This window comes from Nansenia antarctica (assembly GCF_963989245.1).
Source record: "Nansenia antarctica genome assembly, chromosome: 3".
NCBI classification, from domain to species: domain Eukaryota; kingdom Metazoa; phylum Chordata; class Actinopteri; order Argentiniformes; family Microstomatidae; genus Nansenia; species Nansenia antarctica.
Window position 1 is genome coordinate 25,002,534 of NC_137688.1, and position 20,971 is coordinate 25,023,504.

Sequence of the window (20,971 nt, forward strand, 5' to 3'; positions counted from 1 at the left end):
TTCAGGGCCTGGATGGCCCTGGGGTAGAAGCTGTGCTTCAGTCTGTTTGTCCTTGCGGCCATGGTCCTGTACCGCCTTTTCGAGGGCAGCCGGGCAAAGTGTTCGTACCCAGGGTGGGTTGGGTCTCTGGAGATCTTGGAGGCCTTCCTGAGACAGCGTGTGTTGTACAGCTCTTCCAGAGAGGGGAGGGGGGCGCCGGTGATCTTCTGGGCTGTTCTCACGACTCTCTGTAGCGCATTTCTCTCCGCGGTTGTGCAGCTGGAGAACCAGTTGCAGATGCCGTAGGTGAGGATGCTCTCCACTACGCCGCGGTAGAAGGCCACCAGTATCTCCTGCTTGTTCTGTTCCTTCCTGAGGACTCTCAGGAAGAAGAGCCGCTGTTGTGCCTTCTTGATGGTGGCTGCTGTGTTGTTCTTCCAGGACAGGTCATCCTGTATGTGCACCCCCAGGAATCGGAGGGCTGAGACTCTCTTGAAGAAGCAATGTGGGAAGGATGCTTTTCAAACTACTCAAACAGGGTCAGAGAGACAAAATGTGGAAATTACAGTTATTAAATGCGCATATCATCACCAATCTGTGGTAATCAAAAAAACAATGAAATACCAGAATGAAATCTACAGGTCAAAAGAAGAGAATGAAAGTCTACGTACGTTTTTGGATATGGTTTTGAAACCTGATATACTGCTACATAGAGTAGAACCCAACCAGTTATCAGTCACTGTTTCCAATGACAACGTGGGTCTGCTTTCACCTGAGAACGTGGGCCTACTTTCACCTGAGAACGTGGGTCTGCTTTCACCTGAGAACGTGGGCCTGCTTTCATCTGAGAACGTGGGTCTGCTTTCACCTGAGAACGTGGGCCTGCTTTCACCTGAGAACGTGGGCCTGCTTTCACCTGAGAACGTGGGCCTGTTTTCATCTGAGAACGTGGACCTGCTTTCATCTGAGAACGTGGACCTGCTTTCACCTGAGAACGTGGACCTGCTTTCATCTGAGAACGTGGACCTGCTTTCACCTGAGAACGTGGACCTGCTTTCATCTGAGAACGTGGACCTGCTTTCATCTGAGCAGCAGCAATGAGAACAGGAGTGTCCCCGCCTGGTGCGCTTTGAAGACACAGAGCCCACACTGAAAGAGGTGGACCAGCTTCCAAGACCAGAGTTGGATACCAAAGACTTCAACGTACTGCCTGTCCCTCTTCCCTGTGGGATCAGGAAGTCCCACCTTAGCCCGCACATGTGTGGAGGACAAAGAGAGGGACTTTTTACCCAACAACAATACAGCTAAGCAGATTAAAAGAGAGCCTGGTGGAGATGATGGAGTATAAGCAAAGCCCCTCTCTGGGGCATATTATGTTCTTTACATTGATGCAGTCTGGAGACATTGTTATGGGGATAGAACCACTGATTTTGTGAAAGCTCATCCTAATGTTTTCTCTGTTTTTACATTTTTCTTATTTTTTACACGTTTCTTTTGTTCTGAATTGAAAAGTACATTTACTGGAGGAGACAGTGAGAGATTTTGGTCCAGAACCTAAAGCTGTTAGGCTCAGGTGTAGGCATTGTGGTTTTTAGAAATGGTTGGGGACAGTGTCATTCTTATTAGTTAATAACGGATTTAAGTGCACATAATTGTATCAGAAACATATTCAGGGCCAAGCTAAAAAGCCACAGTCTGAGAGAGAAGGAGATCCAGGAAGTTAAATTGAAGATATAACTGAATAGAGCGTCCAAAGATGTAGTATCCATTTTTTTGTTGGCTTTTGTAAGAGAAGCATGGCTGGCAGGTAGGGTTGAGCATGGCTGGCAGGTAGGGGTGAGCATGGCTGGCAGGTAGGGGTGAGCATGGCTGGCAGGTAGGGTTGAGCATGGCTGGCAGGTAGGGTTGAGCATGGCTGGCAGGTAGGGTTGAGCATGGCTGGCAGGTAGGGTTGAGCATGGCTGGCAGGTAGGGTTGAGCATGGCTGCTCAGGTCTTCGGAACCTTCTGCCGCCATGATTGAAAATGCAACAGCCTACGTCACCTCCACGCGACAAGTCACCAACGCCAGTGGGGGTCCGTTTTGCTTGTGGCTGAACATTCCAAAGGCAAGTTTATTTGTATAGCACATTTCATACAACAAAGTGCTTTACATACATTATTAAAAATACAGCAAGAGGAGCATAGTAAGAAAATAAAAATGACAATGAATAAAAGGAAATATAAGTAAGTAAATAGATAAAACATTCAATGAGACAATAGTTAATGGATAAAGACATTGATTGAAGTGTTTGTGTTTAATCATAACTGCTGCAAAACGTGAAGATGTTTAGCTTACATTTCAATATTTTTAGGGCTTGGCCCTGTTTGATTTCTTCAGGGAGTTTGTTCCAGGAGCATGCTGGGCAGCGTGACCGAAAGCTGCTGCACCGTGTAGAGTGTAAGTACGTTTAATTCTGTTTTATATCAATCATGACTATTTGTGTGTCCGAGGTTTGTACAAGAGTTGAACCGAGACTGGGAAAAACATCTTAGCCCCACAGTTATTTTTTCTAGGCATGGTATTATGGAAAACAGGACGCACTACTCCTCCAACACACCAGGCGGCGACAAAGTCATAAACCACTCTGTCGCATTGATGCACAGGGAAATACTAACGTTGAAGAGGCTTGAAACATTCTGTTTACGCCGTGGTTTGACGGCTTACGTCGTATAACTGCGAACCGGTACTTAATATCTATCTCAACATGTCGAAATTTCAGTTATTAAATGTGTATCTTACTGAACGATTGACAGCGGCTGCTGTGGAGATATTCGCGGCAATCGAAACAACGCTGATTGAATACCAGGAAGACATCTCCCGGTCAGAGGAGGAGAACGGACGTCTACGGAAGTTGCTTCATATGGTTTTGAAACCCGATATTAAATTACACAGAGTAGATCACTGTCAGTTCTCCCCCATCCTCCCAGTGTCTGATGAGGACGTGGGCCTGTGTTCACCTGAGCAGCAGCGATGCGAGGAGGAGTGGCCCCGCCTGGCAGAACCCACAGAGGAGGACCAGCTTCCAAGACTAGAGCCAGATACCAAAGACTTGAACATCCTAACTGTCCCTTTAGAGCCAGATACGAAAGACTTTAACATCCTAACTGTCCCTTTAGAGCCAGATACGAAAGACTTGAACATACTAACTGTCCCTTTAGAGCCAGATACGAAAGACTTGAACATCCTAACTGTCCCCCTTCTCTGTGTGAAGAGTGAGTGTGATCAGGAGGACTCACCTCTGTGGAGGGCTGTGGAGGACAAAGAGAGGGATTCTTTACCCACCATTACAGATCAGCAGATTCAAACAGAGCTTGGGGGGAATGATGGAGTATTAAACCCATTTGACTCTATGCCCCTCTCTGCAGTAAATCAGCATTGTATTGCTGCTCAGAGTGAAATGAGTGAATGTCTACAAACTGGGGGGGAGGAGGGTGGAGGACAACTAGGGTTAAAGCCACTGAAATCAAAGACAACGCAGTCATGCAAGTGCAAGCAATGTGGAAAGACTTTTCAGAGATCATGCGACCTGACTCAACATATGGCTGTTCACTCACAGGACAAACCATTTAAGTGCCTAATGTGTGGCAAATGTTTTAGAGTGAAAACAGAGTGTAACAGACATATGCTGATTCACACAGGGAGGTTTAAGTGCAACGCTTGTGGCAAATGTTTTAAGGCTGTGAAACTGCTGACTCGGCATATGAGTGTTCACTCAGGGGAGAAACCATATAGGTGTCCTCATTGTGTTAAATGCTTTACCACTGCCAGTGGATTGACTAGCCATCGGAAACTTCACACAGGGGAGACGATTCAGTGCAAACAATGTGGAAAATGTTTTTACAAGATATCCCACCTGACTCAACATATTATGACTCACACAGGGGAGAAACCGTTTAAGTGCATAGAGTGTGGCAGATGTTATAGTCAGAAATCCAAGCTTAAGGTACATATGCATATTCACACTGGGGAAAAACCATTTCAGTGCAAAGAATGTGGAATGTCCTTCCGCTCCAGGGACCACCTGACCAACCATGGGGTGTCACACACTACCTGACCAACCATGTGGTGTCACACACTACCTGACCAACCATGGGGTGTCACACACTACCTGACCAACCATGTGGTGTCACACACTACCTGACCAACCATGTGGTGTCACACACTACCTGACCAACCATGTGGTGTCACACACTACCTGACCAACCATGTGGTGTCACACACTACCTGACCAACCATGTGGTGTCGCACACTACCTGACCAGCCATGTGGTGTCACACACTACCTGACCAACCATGTGGTGTCACACACTACCTGACCAACCATGTGGTGTCACACACTACCTGACCAACCATGTGGTGTCACACACTACCTGACCAACCATGTGGTGTCACACACTACCTGACCAACCATGTGGTGTCACACACTACCTGACCAACCATGGGGTGTCACACACTACCTGACCAACCATGTGGTGTCACACACTACCTGACCAACCATGGGGTGTCACACACTACCTGACCAGCCATGTGGTGTCACACACTACCTGACCAACCATGTGGTGTCACACACTACCTGACCAACCATGTGGTGTCGCACACTACCTGACCAACCATGTGGTGTCACACACTACCTGACCAACCATGTGGTGTCACACACTACCTGACCAACCATGTGGTGTCACACACTACCTGACCAACCATGTGGTGTCACACACTACCTGACCAACCATGTGGTGTCACACACTACCTGACCAACCATGTGGTGTCACACACTACCTGACCAACCATGTGGTGTCACACACTACCTGACCAACCATGTGGTGTCACACACTACCTGACCAACCATGTGGTGTCACACACTACCTGACCAACCATGTGGTGTCACACACTACCTGACCAACCATGTGGTGTCACACACTACCTGACCAACCATGTGGTGTCGCACACGCCAATGGTGAATCTTTCACTAAGACTACTGTAACTTTCAGTGGGCAAATTGTGACTTGTGTTTTCATCAAAGGAACTCCCAAACCCAACATGAAAAAAACTCAAAGCAGGGAGATGAAATTAGTGAATTGGTGATAATGAATAAATGATGTTGAGCTGTATAGAATAACGCCAATTTCATTGATTGACTTATTTAGACAGACTTGCACAAAGATACATTTCTTTGAAGTTGTAATATGAATGTCGCCTCATCGTGGCTCATTGACTGTTATTGCTATGTTGGATTAAAGTTGTTATTTCAAACAGTATTCCTCTTCATTATCCATGGCATGCCATTGCATATTTGTTTTATTTAAATGAATTACAATTCTTATTCTGTCCCTTCTAGAAGTGGTCTAATTAAAGACCTGGAAGGGTTGGATTTGTGAAAGCCACATGGTGCAAATCTTACATTCACTTACCCATCTGGTACAAGTCAAAGATAATATTGAAGAAGCAATGTGGGAAGGATGCTTTTCAAACTACTCAAACAGGGTCAGAGAGACAAAATGTGGAAATTACAGTTATTAAATGCGCATATCATCACCAATCTGTGGTAATCAAAAAAACAATGAAATACCAGAATGAAATCTACAGGTCAAAAGAAGAGAATGAAAGTCTACGTAAGTTTTTGGATATGGTTTTGAAACCTGATATACTGCTACATAGAGTAGAACCCAACCAGTTATCAGTCACTGTTTCCAATGACAACGTGGGTCTGCTTTCACCTGAGAACGTGGGCCTGCTTTCACCTGAGAACGTTGGTCTGCTTTCACCTGAGAACGTGGGCCTGCTTTCATCTGAGAACGTGGGCCTGCTTTCACCTGAGAACGTGGGCCTGCTTTCACCTGAGAACGTGGGCCTGCTTTCACCTGAGAACGTGGGCCTGTTTTCATCTGAGAACGTGGACCTGCTTTCATCTGAGAACGTGGACCTGCTTTCACCTGAGAACGTGGACCTGCTTTCATCTGAGAACGTGGACCTGCTTTCATCTGAGCAGCAGCAATGAGAACAGGAGTGTCCCCGCCTGGTGCGCTTTGAAGACACAGAGCCCACACTGAAAGAGGTGGACCAGCTTCCAAGACCAGAGTTGGATACCAAAGACTTCAACGTACTGCCTGTCCCTCTTCCCTGTGGGATCAGGAAGTCCCACCTCAGCCCGCACATGTGTAGAGGACAAAGAGAGGGACTTTTTACCCAACAACAATACAGCTAAGCAGATTAAAAGAGAGCCTGGTGGAGATGATGGAGTATAAGCAAAGCCCCTCTCTGGGGCATATTATGTTCTTTACATTGATGCAGTCTGGAGACATTGTTATGGGGATAGAACCACTGATTTTGTGAAAGCTCATCCTAATGTTTTCTCTGTTTTTACATCTTTCTTCTTTTTTACACGTTTCTTTTGTTCTGAATTGAAAAGTACATTTACTGGAGGAGACAGTGAGAGATTTTGGTCCAGAACCTAAAGCTGTTAGGCTCAGGTGTAGGCATTGTGGTTTTTAGAAATGGTTGGGGACAGTGTCATTCTTATTAGTTAATAACAGATTCAAGTGCACATAATTGTATCAGAAACATATTCAGGGACAAGCTAAAAAGCCACAGTCTGAGAGAGAAGGAGATCCAGGAAGTTAAATTGAAGATATAACTGAATAGAGCGTCCAAAGATGTAGTATCCATTTTTTTGTTGGCTTTTGTAAGAGAAGCATGGCTGGCAGGTAGGGTTGAGCATGGCTGGCAGGTAGGTTTGAGCATGGCTGGCAGGTAGGGTTGAGCATGGCTTGCAGGTAGGGTTGAGCATGGCTGGCAGGTAGGGTTGAGCATGGCTGGCAGGTAGGGTTGAGCATGGCTGGCAGGTAGGGTTGAGCATGGCTGGCAGGTAGGGGTGAGCATGGCTGGCAGGTAGGGTTGAGCATGGCTGGCAGGTAGGGTTGAGCATGGCTGGCAGGTAGGGTTGAGCATGGCTGGCAGGTAGGGTTGAGCATGGCTGGCAGGTAGGGTTGAGCATGGCTGGCAGGTAGGGTTGAGCATGGCTGGCAGGTAGGGTTGAGCATGGCTGGCAGGTAGGGTTGAGCATGGCTGGCAGGTAGGGTTGAGCATGGCTGGCAGGTAGGGTTGAGCATGGCTGGCAGGTAGGGTTGAGCATGGCTGGCAGGTAGGGTTGAGCATGGCTGGCAGGTAGGGTTGAGCATGGCTGCTCAGGTTTTCGGAACCTTCTGCCGCCATGATTGAAAATGCAACAGCCTACGTCACCTCCACGCGACAAGTCACCAACGCCAGTGGGGGTCCGTTTTGCTTGTGGATGAACATTCCAAAGGCAAGTTTATTTGTATAGCACATTTCATACAACAGGGGCAATTCAAAGTGCTTTACATACATTATTAAAAATACAGCAAGAGGAGCATAGTAAGAAAATAAAAATGACAATGAATAAAAGGAAATATAAGTAAGTAAATAGATAAAACATTCAATGAGACAATAGTTAATGGATAAAGACATTGATTGAAGTGTTTGTGTTTAATCATAACTGCTGCAAAACGTGAAGATGTTTAGCTTACATTTCAATATTTTTAGGGCTTGGGCCTGTTTGATTTCTTCAGGGAGTTTGTTCCAGGAGCATGCTGGGCAGCGTGACCGAAAGCTGCTGCACCGTGTAGAGTGTAAGTAAGTTTAATTCTGTTTTATATCAATCATGACTATTTGTGTGTCCGAGGTTTGTACAAGAGTTGAACCGAGACTGGGAAAAACATCTTAGCCCCACAGTTATTTTTTCTAGGCATGGTATTATGGAAAACAGGACGCAATACTCCTCCAACACACCAGGCGGCGACAAAGTCATAAACCACTCTGTCGCATTGATGCACAGGAAATACTAACGTTGAAGAGGCTTGAAACATTCTGTTTACGCCGTGGTTTGACGGCTTACGTCGTATAACTGCGAACCGGTACTTAATATCTATCTCAACATGTCGAAATTTCAGTTATTAAATGTGTATCTTACTGAACGATTGACAGCGGCTGCTGTGGAGATATTCGCGGCAATCGAAACAACGCTGATTGAATACCAGGAAGACATCTCCCGGTCAGAGGAGGAGAACGGACGTCTACGGGAGTTGCTTCATATGGTTTTGAAACCCGATATTAAATTACACAGAGTAGATCACTGTCAGTTCTCCCCCATCCTCCCAGTGTCTGATGAGGACGTGGGCCTGTGTTCACCTGAGCAGCAGCGATGCGAGGAGGAGTGTCCCCGCCTGGCAGAACCCACAGAGGAGGACCAGCTTCCAAGACTAGAGCCAGATACGAAAGACTTGAACATCCTAACTGTCCCTTTAGAGCCAGATACGAAAGACTTTAACATCCTAACTGTCCCCCTTCTCTGTGTGAAGAGTGAGTGTGATCAGGAGGACTCACCTCTGTGGAGGGCTGTGGAGGACAAAGAGAGGGATTCTTTACCCACCATTACAGATCAGCAGATTCAAACAGAGCTTGGGGGGAATGATGGAGTATTAAACCCATTTGACTTTATGCCCCTCTCTGCAGTAAATCAGGATTGTATTGCTGCTCAGAGTGAAATGAGTGAATGTCTACAGACTGGGGGGGAGGAGGGTAAAGGACAACTAGGGTTAAAGCCACTGAAATCAAAGACAACGCAGTCATGCAAGTGCAAGCAATGTGGAAAGACTTTTCAGAGATCATGCGACCTGACTCAACATATGGCTGTTCACTCACAGGACAAACCATTTAAGTGCTTAATGTGTGGCAAATGTTTTAGACAGAAAGCAGAGTGTAAGAGACATATGCTGATTCACACAGGGGAGTTTAAGTGCAACGATTGTGGCAAAAGTTTTAGTTCTGTGAAACTGCTGACTCAGCATATGAGTGTTCACTCAGGGGAGAAACCATATAGGTGCCCTCATTGTGTTAAATGCTTTACCACTGCCGGTGGATTGAATGGCCATCGGAAACTTCACACAGGGGAGACGATTCAGTGCAAACAATGTGGAAAATGTTTTTACAAGATGTCCCACCTGACTCAACATATTATGACTCACACAGGGGAGAAACCGTTTAAGTGCATAGAGTGTGGCAGATGTTATAGTCAGAAAGCCAAGCTTAAGGCACATATGCATATTCACACTGGGGAAAAAACAATTCAGTGCAAAGAATGTGGAATGTCCTTCCGCTCCAGGGACCACCTGACCAACCATGGGGTGTCACACACTACCTGACCAACCATGTGGTGTCACACACTACCTGACCAACCATGTGGTGTCACACACTACCTGACCAACCATGTGGTGTCACACACTACCTGACCAACCATGTGGTGTCACACACTACCTGACCAACCATGTGGTGTCACACACTACCTGACCAACCATGTGGTGTCGCACACTACCTGACCAACCATGTGGTGTCACACACTACCTGACCAACCATGTGGTGTCACACACTACCTGACCAACCATGTGGTGTCACACACTACCTGACCAACCATGTGGTGTCACACACTACCTGACCAACCATGTGGTGTCACACACTACCTGACCAGCCATGTGGTGTCACACACGCCAATGGTGAATCTTTCACTAAGACTACTGTAACTTTCAGTGGGCAAATTGTGACTTGTGTTGTCATCAAAGGAACTCCCAAACCCAACATGAAAAAAGCTCAAAGCAGGGAGATGAAATCAGTGAATTGGTGATAATGAATAAATGATGCTGAGCTGTATAGAATAAAGCCAATTTCATTGATTGACTTATTTAGACAGACTTGCACAAAGATACATTTCTTTGAAGTTGTAATATGAATGTCGCCTCATCGTGGCTCATTGACTGTTATTGCTATGTTGGATTAAAGTTGTTATTTCAAACAGTATTCCTCTTCATTATCCATGGCATGCCATTGCATATTTGTTTTATTTAAATGAATTACAATTCTTATTCTGTCCCTTCTAGAAGTGGTCTAATTAAAGACCTGGAAGGGTTGGATTTGTGAAAGCCACATGGTGCAAATCTTACATTCACTTACCCATCTGGTACAAGTCAAAGATAATATTGGAATGAATGAATGGTCTTTATTGTCATTGCTATAGTACAGGTACCAAACAACGAAATTTAGGAGGGGTGGCTCCCCTGGTGCTAGGAAAGAAAAAAAAAAGAAAGAAGGGAAAGGAGCAGGTTAACATAAATAAAGGCTATGTACACTATCCACTATACTGTACAGATAGACGACTATGGTTGTCATATTGCACATAGTGTTATTGCACATTCATTTAAAGTGTCGCAGTTTGCAGGCTTGAAATGTACATATTTGTGCCTCAGCATTACACATTTTTTTCAATCCAGCAGCTGCCATCAATCCGTCCAGACTGTCCAGGGCCCAGAACCTAGGTCTTTGCTGTGTTCAGGGCCTGGATGGCCCTGGGGTAGAAGCTGTGCTTCAGTCTGTTTGTCCTTGCGGCCATGGTCCTGTACCGCCTTTTCGAGGGCAGCCGGGCAAAGTGTTCGTACCCAGGGTGGGTTGGGTCTCTGGAGATCTTGGAGGCCTTCCTGAGACAGCGTGTGTTGTACAGCTCTTCCAGAGAGGGGAGGGGGGCGCCGGTGATCTTCTGGGCTGTTCTCACGACTCTCTGTAGCGCATTTCTCTCCGCGGTTGTGCAGCTGGAGAACCAGTTGCAGATGCCGTAGGTGAGGATGCTCTCCACTACGCCGCGGTAGAAGGCCACCAGTATCTCCTGCTTGTTGTGTTCCTTCCTGAGGACTCTCAGGAAGTAGAGCCGCTGTTGTGCCTTCTTGATGGTGGCTGCTGTGTTGTTCTTCCAGGACAGGTCATCCTGTATGTGCACCCCCAGGAATCGGAGGGCTGAGACTCTCTTGAAGAAGCAATGTGGGAAGGATGCTTTTCAAACTACTCAAACAGGGTCAGAGAGACAAAATGTGGAAATTACAGTTATTAAATGCGCATATCATCACCAATCTGTGGTAATCAAAAAAACAATGAAATACCAGAATGAAATCTACAGGTCAAAAGAAGAGAATGAAAGTCTACGTACGTTTTTGGATATGGTTTTGAAACCTGATATACTGCTACATAGAGTAGAACCCAACCAGTTATCAGTCACTGTTTCCAATGACAACGTGGGTCTGCTTTCACCTGAGAACGTGGGCCTACTTTCACCTGAGAACGTGGGTCTGCTTTCACCTGAGAACGTGGGCCTGCTTTCATCTGAGAACGTGGGTCTGCTTTCACCTGAGAACGTGGGCCTGCTTTCACCTGAGAACGTGGGCCTGCTTTCACCTGAGAACGTGGGCCTGTTTTCATCTGAGAACGTGGACCTGCTTTCATCTGAGAACGTGGACCTGCTTTCACCTGAGAACGTGGACCTGCTTTCATCTGAGAACGTGGACCTGCTTTCATCTGAGCAGCAGCAATGAGAACAGGAGTGTCCCCGCCTGGTGCGCTTTGAAGACACAGAGCCCACACTGAAAGAGGTGGACCAGCTTCCAAGACCAGAGTTGGATACCAAAGACTTCAACGTACTGCCTGTCCCTCTTCCCTGTGGGATCAGGAAGTCCCACCTTAGCCCGCACATGTGTGGAGGACAAAGAGAGGGACTTTTTACCCAACAACAATACAGCTAAGCAGATTAAAAGAGAGCCTGGTGGAGATGATGGAGTATAAGCAAAGCCCCTCTCTGGGGCATATTATGTTCTTTACATTGATGCAGTCTGGAGACATTGTTATGGGGATAGAACCACTGATTTTGTGAAAGCTCATCCTAATGTTTTCTCTGTTTTTACATTTTTCTTATTTTTTACACGTTTCTTTTGTTCTGAATTGAAAAGTACATTTACTGGAGGAGACAGTGAGAGATTTTGGTCCAGAACCTAAAGCTGTTAGGCTCAGGTGTAGGCATTGTGGTTTTTAGAAATGGTTGGGGACAGTGTCATTCTTATTAGTTAATAACGGATTTAAGTGCACATAATTGTATCAGAAACATATTCAGGGCCAAGCTAAAAAGCCACAGTCTGAGAGAGAAGGAGATCCAGGAAGTTAAATTGAAGATATAACTGAATAGAGCGTCCAAAGATGTAGTATCCATTTTTTTGTTGGCTTTTGTAAGAGAAGCATGGCTGGCAGGTAGGGTTGAGCATGGCTGGCAGGTAGGGGTGAGCATGGCTGGCAGGTAGGGGTGAGCATGGCTGGCAGGTAGGGTTGAGCATGGCTGGCAGGTAGGGTTGAGCATGGCTGGCAGGTAGGGTTGAGCATGGCTGGCAGGTAGGGTTGAGCATGGCTGCTCAGGTCTTCGGAACCTTCTGCCGCCATGATTGAAAATGCAACAGCCTACGTCACCTCCACGCGACAAGTCACCAACGCCAGTGGGGGTCCGTTTTGCTTGTGGCTGAACATTCCAAAGGCAAGTTTATTTGTATAGCACATTTCATACAACAAAGTGCTTTACATACATTATTAAAAATACAGCAAGAGGAGCATAGTAAGAAAATAAAATGACAATGAATAAAAGGAAATATAAGTAAGTAAATAGATAAAACATTCAATGAGACAATAGTTAATGGATAAAGACATTGATTGAAGTGTTTGTGTTTAATCATAACTGCTGCAAAACGTGAAGATGTTTAGCTTACATTTCAATATTTTTAGGGCTTGGCCCTGTTTGATTTCTTCAGGGAGTTTGTTCCAGGAGCATGCTGGGCAGCGTGACCGAAAGCTGCTGCACCGTGTAGAGTGTAAGTACGTTTAATTCTGTTTTATATCAATCATGACTATTTGTGTGTCCGAGGTTTGTACAAGAGTTGAACCGAGACTGGGAAAAACATCTTAGCCCCACAGTTATTTTTTCTAGGCATGGTATTATGGAAAACAGGACGCACTACTCCTCCAACACACCAGGCGGCGACAAAGTCATAAACCACTCTGTCGCATTGATGCACAGGGAAATACTAACGTTGAAGAGGCTTGAAACATTCTGTTTACGCCGTGGTTTGACGGCTTACGTCGTATAACTGCGAACCGGTACTTAATATCTATCTCAACATGTCGAAATTTCAGTTATTAAATGTGTATCTTACTGAACGATTGACAGCGGCTGCTGTGGAGATATTCGCGGCAATCGAAACAACGCTGATTGAATACCAGGAAGACATCTCCCGGTCAGAGGAGGAGAACGGACGTCTACGGAAGTTGCTTCATATGGTTTTGAAACCCGATATTAAATTACACAGAGTAGATCACTGTCAGTTCTCCCCCATCCTCCCAGTGTCTGATGAGTACGTGGGCCTGTGTTCACCTGAGCAGCAGCAGCGATGCGAGGAGGAGTGTCCCCGCCTGGCAGAACCCACAGAGGAGGACCAGCTTCCAAGACTAGAGCCAGATACCAAAGACTTGAACATCCTAACTGTCCCTTTAGAGCCAGATACGAAAGACTTTAACATCCTAACTGTCCCTTTAGAGCCAGATACGAAAGACTTGAACATACTAACTGTCCCTTTAGAGCCAGATACGAAAGACTTGAACATCCTAACTGTCCCCCTTCTCTGTGTGAAGAGTGAGTGTGATCAGGAGGACTCACCTCTGTGGAGGGCTGTGGAGGACAAAGAGAGGGATTCTTTACCCACCATTACAGATCAGCAGATTCAAACAGAGCTTGGGGGGAATGATGGAGTATTAAACCCATTTGACTCTATGCCCCTCTCTGGCTCTGCAGTAAATCAGCATTGTATTGCTGCTCAGAGTGAAATGAGTGAATGTCTACAAACTGGGGGGGAGGAGGGTGGAGGACAACTAGGCTTAAAGCCACTGAAATCAAAGACAACGCAGTCATGCAAGTGCAAGCAATGTGGAAAGACTTTTCAGAGATCATGCGACCTGACTCAACATATGGCTGTTCACTCACAGGACAAACCATTTAAGTGCCTAATGTGTGGCAAATGTTTTAGAGTGAAAACAGAGTGTAACAGACATATGCTGATTCACACAGGGAGGTTTAAGTGCAACGCTTGTGGCAAATGTTTTAAGGCTGTGAAACTGCTGACTCAGCATATGAGTGTTCACTCAGGGGAGAAACCATATAGGTGCCCTCATTGTGTTAAATGCTTTACCACTGCCAGTGGATTGACTAGCCATCGGAAACTTCACACAGGGGAGACGATTCAGTGCAAACAATGTGGAAAATGTTTTTACAAGATATCCCACCTGACTCAACATATTATGACTCACACAGGGGAGAAACCGTTTAAGTGCATAGAGTGTGGCAGATGTTATAGTCAGAAATCCAAGCTTAAGGTACATATGCATATTCACACTGGGGAAAAACCAATTCAGTGCAAAGAATGTGGAATGTCCTTCCGCTCCAGGGACCACCTGACCAACCATGGGGTGTCACACACTACCTGACCAGCCATGTGGTGTCACACACTACCTGACCAACCATGTGGTGTCACACACTACCTGACCAACCATGTGGTGTCACACACTACCTGACCAACCATGTGGTGTCACACACTACCTGACCAACCATGTGGTGTCACACACTACCTGACCAGCCATGTGGTGTCACACACTACCTGACCAACCATGTGGTGTCACACACTACCTGACCAACCATGTGGTGTCGCACACTACCTGACCAGCCATGTGGTGTCACACACTACCTGACCAGCCATGTGGTGTCACACACTACCTGACCAACCATGTGGTGTCACACACTACCTGACCAACCATGTGGTGTCACACACTACCTGACCAACCATGTGGTGTCGCACACTACCTGACCAACCATGTGGTGTCACACACTACCTGACCAACCATGTGGTGTCACACACTACCTGACCAACCATGTGGTGTCGCACACGCCAATGGTGAATCTTTCACTAAGACTACTGTAACTTTCAGTGGGCAAATTGTGACTTGTGTTGTCATCAAAGGAACTCCCAAACCCAACATGAAAAAAACTCAAAGCAGGGAGATGAAATTAGTGAATTGGTGATAATGAATAAATGATGTTGAGCTGTATAGAATAACGCCAATTTCATTGATTGACTTATTTAGACAGACTTGCACAAAGATACATTTCTTTGAAGTTGTAATATGAATGTCGCCTCATCGTGGCTCATTGACTGTTATTGCTATGTTGGATTAAAGTTGTTATTTCAAACAGTATTCCTCTTCATTATCCATGGCATGCCATTGCATATTTGTTTTATTTAAATGAATTACAATTCTTATTCTGTCCCTTCTAGAAGTGGTCTAATTAAAGACCTGGAAGGGTTGGATTTGTGAAAGCCACATGGTGCAAATCTTACATTCACTTACCCATCTGGTACAAGTCAAAGATAATATTGAAGAAGCAATGTGGGAAGGATGCTTTTCAAACTACTCAAACAGGGTCAGAGAGACAAAATGTGGAAATTACAGTTATTAAATGCGCATATCATCACCAATCTGTGGTAATCAAAAAAACAATGAAATACCAGAATGAAATCTACAGGTCAAAAGAAGAGAATGAAAGTCTACGTAAGTTTTTGGATATGGTTTTGAAACCTGATATACTGCTACATAGAGTAGAACCCAACCAGTTATCAGTCACTGTTTCCAATGACAACGTGGGTCTGCTTTCACCTGAGAACGTGGGCCTGCTTTCACCTGAGAACGTTGGTCTGCTTTCACCTGAGAACGTGGGCCTGCTTTCATCTGAGAACGTGGGCCTGCTTTCACCTGAGAACGTGGGCCTGCTTTCACCTGAGAACGTGGGCCTGCTTTCATCTGAGAACGTGGGCCTGCTTTCACCTGAGAACGTGGGCCTGTTTTCATCTGAGAACGTGGACCTGCTTTCATCTGAGAACGTGGACCTGCTTTCACCTGAGAACGTGGATGATAAGATGAATGTCAGATGAATGCGGAGACCGAGAGGTGTTGCTTCCTTATGATAATGAATTAATGCTCAAGGTAGACAATGAAGATAAAGTTTAATCCATTATACAGCGCTGGGCCAGCCTCTCTCAACACACGGCAAGCAACGGTGAGAGACTCGCACCTAATGACAATTACAGTGGCCTTATATGCTAGATTTCCGCTGACACCGGAAACAGCTGTCCCTTGCCAATCATCAGTCACCCGTCATACATGTTGATTACATACTAAAGTTAGAAGCTAGCTTGCCTCTGCTTCCCTACCATAACGGTTTGTTCGTTCCGGTCAGCAGTTACCTGACTCTCAGTCAGCTGACCGTTCGTTCCCAAATATACTGATCTATTGACCCCAGTACCCATATAAGTCTACCACCTGGCTGACCACCACAAGGCTCCCCTGTCCTTAGATCCCAACTGGTCCCCATCTCTATATTTGGCTCAGGTCCAGTTACAGACAGAGAGTTTGCAGTCCTGTGCTGATACAGCAAGAGAGGTTGGCTCACTTCTCAATAGTCAGATGTTACATTTGCTGATAATCACTAATGATTAAACGTTCAGGGTTTTTACCTAAGCACAATGATTAAAACGCATCCTATCAGCCCACTCTTTTTTGTCTTCTCTAATGGACAGTAACTTTAATTATTTCTCTTTCTTTCCCCATGGTTGAGATCCTGCATTCCTCCCCCGGAATCGTCTTTAAATGACTTTTCCCATGGACAAATGCAAGTTCCCAGTCATGTGGCCTGACAAAGTGAACAAACATCTCACTCCACAATTGACTTGGCATGAGTAAAAGGTCACTTTGTGGTTAAAACTACTCTGATTAATAATCACCTTCTTTGGATAAAAACCTTTGTTGTTTGAAGGAGAAAATATCCAAATAGGTTTCTCATTACTATGTCGAACTACTCATTACAAATGAAGTAGGTATCATTTCCATCATTAATTCAAATCACATGTTTTTCCATAGTTTGTTACATAATTATACATTTTTAACAAATAGGGATATCGTCAATCAGTTTCTTTAGGTATCTTCGATATCCTAGGTCGATCTTCAACAGAGGGACCATCATGCTTTTCCGGTCGCAATGAGGCACTATCTGAGACGCTGGAACATTGTTGTCTTTCCGCCTTATCGTCCTCTTGTCTTGTTGCTGTGTTATTGAGAGACTCACAGTAGAAATTATTTCATTCACCATCATGCTGCTTGCTCAAATGTTTTAACAGTGTTATTGAAACTCTAAATCCTTACCCCCTACTTTTCTCTCCCCTATTGTTCTATGTCCCCATTGTCTGATCTTAAAGGTTTAATCCTGTTGTGGTGAATACGTACAACAATTGTCAACAAACTGGCAAACTCCTGCAACTGAGTCTAGTGCGCTATTTGGTTTAACTCCCTGGATGTCACGACGCATGCGAACAAGATTAGTGTCAGAGTCTTCAGTTAAAGTAAAGTCTGTTTCGTTAGTTAACACCCAGAGCGTATACAGAACCGATAGAATTGTGGCCATCCATCTTATGCACAATGAGGCCAGGATCACACGGTGTCTCCCGTCACGCATCGTCTGTCCGGTATCTCTTGTCCTAGTTTCAATCTTAATTCACAACAACATCAAGAATAATTGTTAATAGCAGAGATAGTCATCATTATGGTACTGAAATCAGTAATCGTTTCATAATACGTGTTTTCCCCTTTGCTTGGTTCTCATCGTCAGAGTTGAGAGTGGGTTGGGCCCCCTGTGGTCCCCCCCATCTAGTGAGTTATGCACTTGCCTGCTGAGACATTTTTAGATACAGGGATTGCACAATCGTTAAGTACAGGTAGACAGACATTTAGTTTCTCTCAAAATGGTTAACTCGTCCTTCATCAATGCTCCTAGAGGAAACAAAAGGATTTGTCATTTGAAGTTCATGCCATGGGTATTCAAACTAGGACGTGTTGTGAAAAACCGTGAACCGTCCCTTTAATATCCAAATCAGTTCTTCAATACTTAGTTTATTTACTGTCAATGTGCAATCTGAGTCAATACCCATAAGCATACTTTTAATGAGGTAGATAGGTTCTATTCTACCCGTATGTTAAAAATTCTGATCACAATCGTTACTGATGGCTTGAATACTTCCCCGTTGGTCTATGTACACTATGAGCTTATTTTGCATTAAGGTTTAAATTTGCTGTGAACATTTAAATGTTCTATCCCTCTCTTATAGTCAAATATTTCTCAGTCAATCACCCGTCGGTTTTAGTAGATTTATCAGAGACACTCTTGAGTCAGTGTGAATGGTTTTCTATCATAAATGTTGCATCAATGTGTAATGCTCGTGCATTCAGCTGTTGGCCGATTAACACTGTTGATTGTGAAGTACTGTCATATTCGTATGTGTAATTGCTTTATCAAAGTCTGTAGTCTGTCATGTCATTATCATGTTTCCGCTTCCACACAGAAAAACAACATTTTCATTTACAGTTTACACAGAGAATTATCATTTGTGGTTTCCCCTTTCTCTCATCCGTCAATCGTTCACTGTCATTTCAGCCCCCACTTCTGTTAGATCGGCCCTCAGCAACGCCCCCGTTTTCAGTCCGTCGCTCAGTTTTTTTTGCTGTCAGGAGATAGAATTGGCAAGAGTTGTGTTGTCCGTTCGGGATTATTCATCAATCAAAATGTCACATATTCCTCTTTGCTTGTGTGAACATCAACAGTCATCAATGCATGTCTCTGTTTACTAAGTAAATTCAAATGTTACGTTTACTGAGTCAATGCAGAATTGTATGATAATTACAATAAGAGACAACTACATTTTCATGTCTAACACTTCTATGTGTTCTCTGCGTGTCTGTGTCACCGAGCTGCGTCTTGTTTGCAAGGGCAGTTCTATTAATAGTGTTGTTTCAGAGCGTCGTCCCTGGTGCAGCGTTGTGGAGCAGTGTTTCACCCCTCGTCTCTTTACCACTTTTCTGCTGTTGGTGCTAAGCTATTTAGCTTGTCCTGAAAATACAATAGTTATTCATTTCACTCTTTATCATTTGTTTACAATATGTTAATCAATACAAGGATTATTATTACTTAACTCAATGATTTCCCTATAACTCTATCACTCGACATGCTTCACGTAAGACTTCATTACCCATAATGCTTAGTATTCATTCCAACCCTCTAGGTCCGCGTATTGCGCCAGCTCCAAGACTTGTGGTTGGTATCGCTTATTAAACAATCCCAAAGCTTCTAATTCCCTTATTCGTTTTTCAATCAATGCTGGTGTCATTGAGAAAATGTCTGGTGTCGATAATTTGAAGTTTTTCGCATCGTCTCCAATACCATCTAGGATCATATTTGTAAAGAATGCGTTAGGTTTGTCATCTAATTCCAAATTCGCCTTTTCTCTCCAGGTATTTTGGAATCTGATTACAAAGTCAGACATTGTTTCATTAGGCTTACGTTTACAGTTCAGAATTTGTGAGATATCACGGTTTTGGCTAGCATGTTCGTTTAGAAATTTGGTTAATTGTTCAATATGAGTCACTTTGTGTTGTTTATTAAACCATGGGAATCGTTCATTAATTGTATTACCTCTGCATGGCCCATCATTATCTTCATTCAAAGTTTCACAAGCATTTATCAAAGTATCAATTTCAACATCTGGCATTAACGTGATCAGAATGTATCTTAAATCCGTGCCATTCAAATTACCATGTAGCAACATTGTTTCATACCAATTTATGAATCCTTTTGGGTTAATCAAGGGTCTGGGTGCGTCGACTATGATTGCAGATACGTCATTCAGGGTTAATGGTTTATACAGTACTTTCTCCTCTATATTTAACAATGGTGCCTGCACCCGGACCACGCTGCGTATCACAGACTGCTCCGCCTGTTCCGGCTGTACAGGAGGAGACACGCTCCGTATCTCCTTTACCTTGGGTATAGGGTTAAACCTATTGTGTTCCTTCTTTCTGACAATATTACCAGGCCATTGATTAGACATTATTACCCATGCTTGATAGACTTCTTTCATGTAATCAATATCCCATAATGGGTCGCAAATGCTTTTGTTTGATATCAAATATTCATCAATAATCTTTAGTTTATTCTTTTCAAAACTCCCGATACTTGGGAAATTATCGTCACTCCATTCCGCAATCTTTGTTAGAAATGGTTCTGCATAGAATGGTCCTAATTTAAGTAAAATCCATCCTTTTGGTGTCACTGTATCAGTGTATTTTATCGGAATATCAATTATGTGTGGATCAATTTCCAATAGTTTCTTAATAGATTTCTTTTCCCCTCGTGGCAAGTCCCTAACCGACTTGTACTTAATAATCCGTTTTTCACAATTTGCTGTCCTAGACATTCGATTCCCCATGTTTGATTAATTACACTGCACACAATGTTAGTAAAAAGGAATTCTTTTATCTAAATTGTCTCGTTAGAGCTTTATAGTTACACCATTCGTGTCATATACTTTAATTCAGTCTGTTGCATTGCGTCTCATCAAGGTCATTTAAATCCACGTCCCATCTGTTCTCTCCTGTCTCAATAAATCAATCTTGTCACTCAAATCTGTTGCGCTCTAACATTAACACAAATACCGTATCCGTTCAACTTCTTATCGTCCTACAACTGTCTTTTTACCGCTGACCTATATCTTTCATTATCATAAACCCACATTACTAGGCCACTTAAACACTTTCTTTAAATCACACTTCAAATTACATACCATAACCACTTGCGTGTCAATACCTTATTCATTTAACCATCTTAATCAACATTCTACTTCATAGTTTCAATTGACTCAAGCGTGCTGCAGTTCACCTTATTTCCTGTCAAATACCTCAATATGTCTGTACCTTACAGATAAGCAAATAAAAACCCCCGGAATGCCCAATTCCGTTTAATCAATTCTTCTATGAATTAATCAATATCCAGTGTCAGTATTAATCTCCTCCAGAGTGACACCTAGCATCTCTGTCCTTTATAACGTATCCTAGATGTGGATCAATGACCTTCAATGTACACAGCAATACTCAACCTT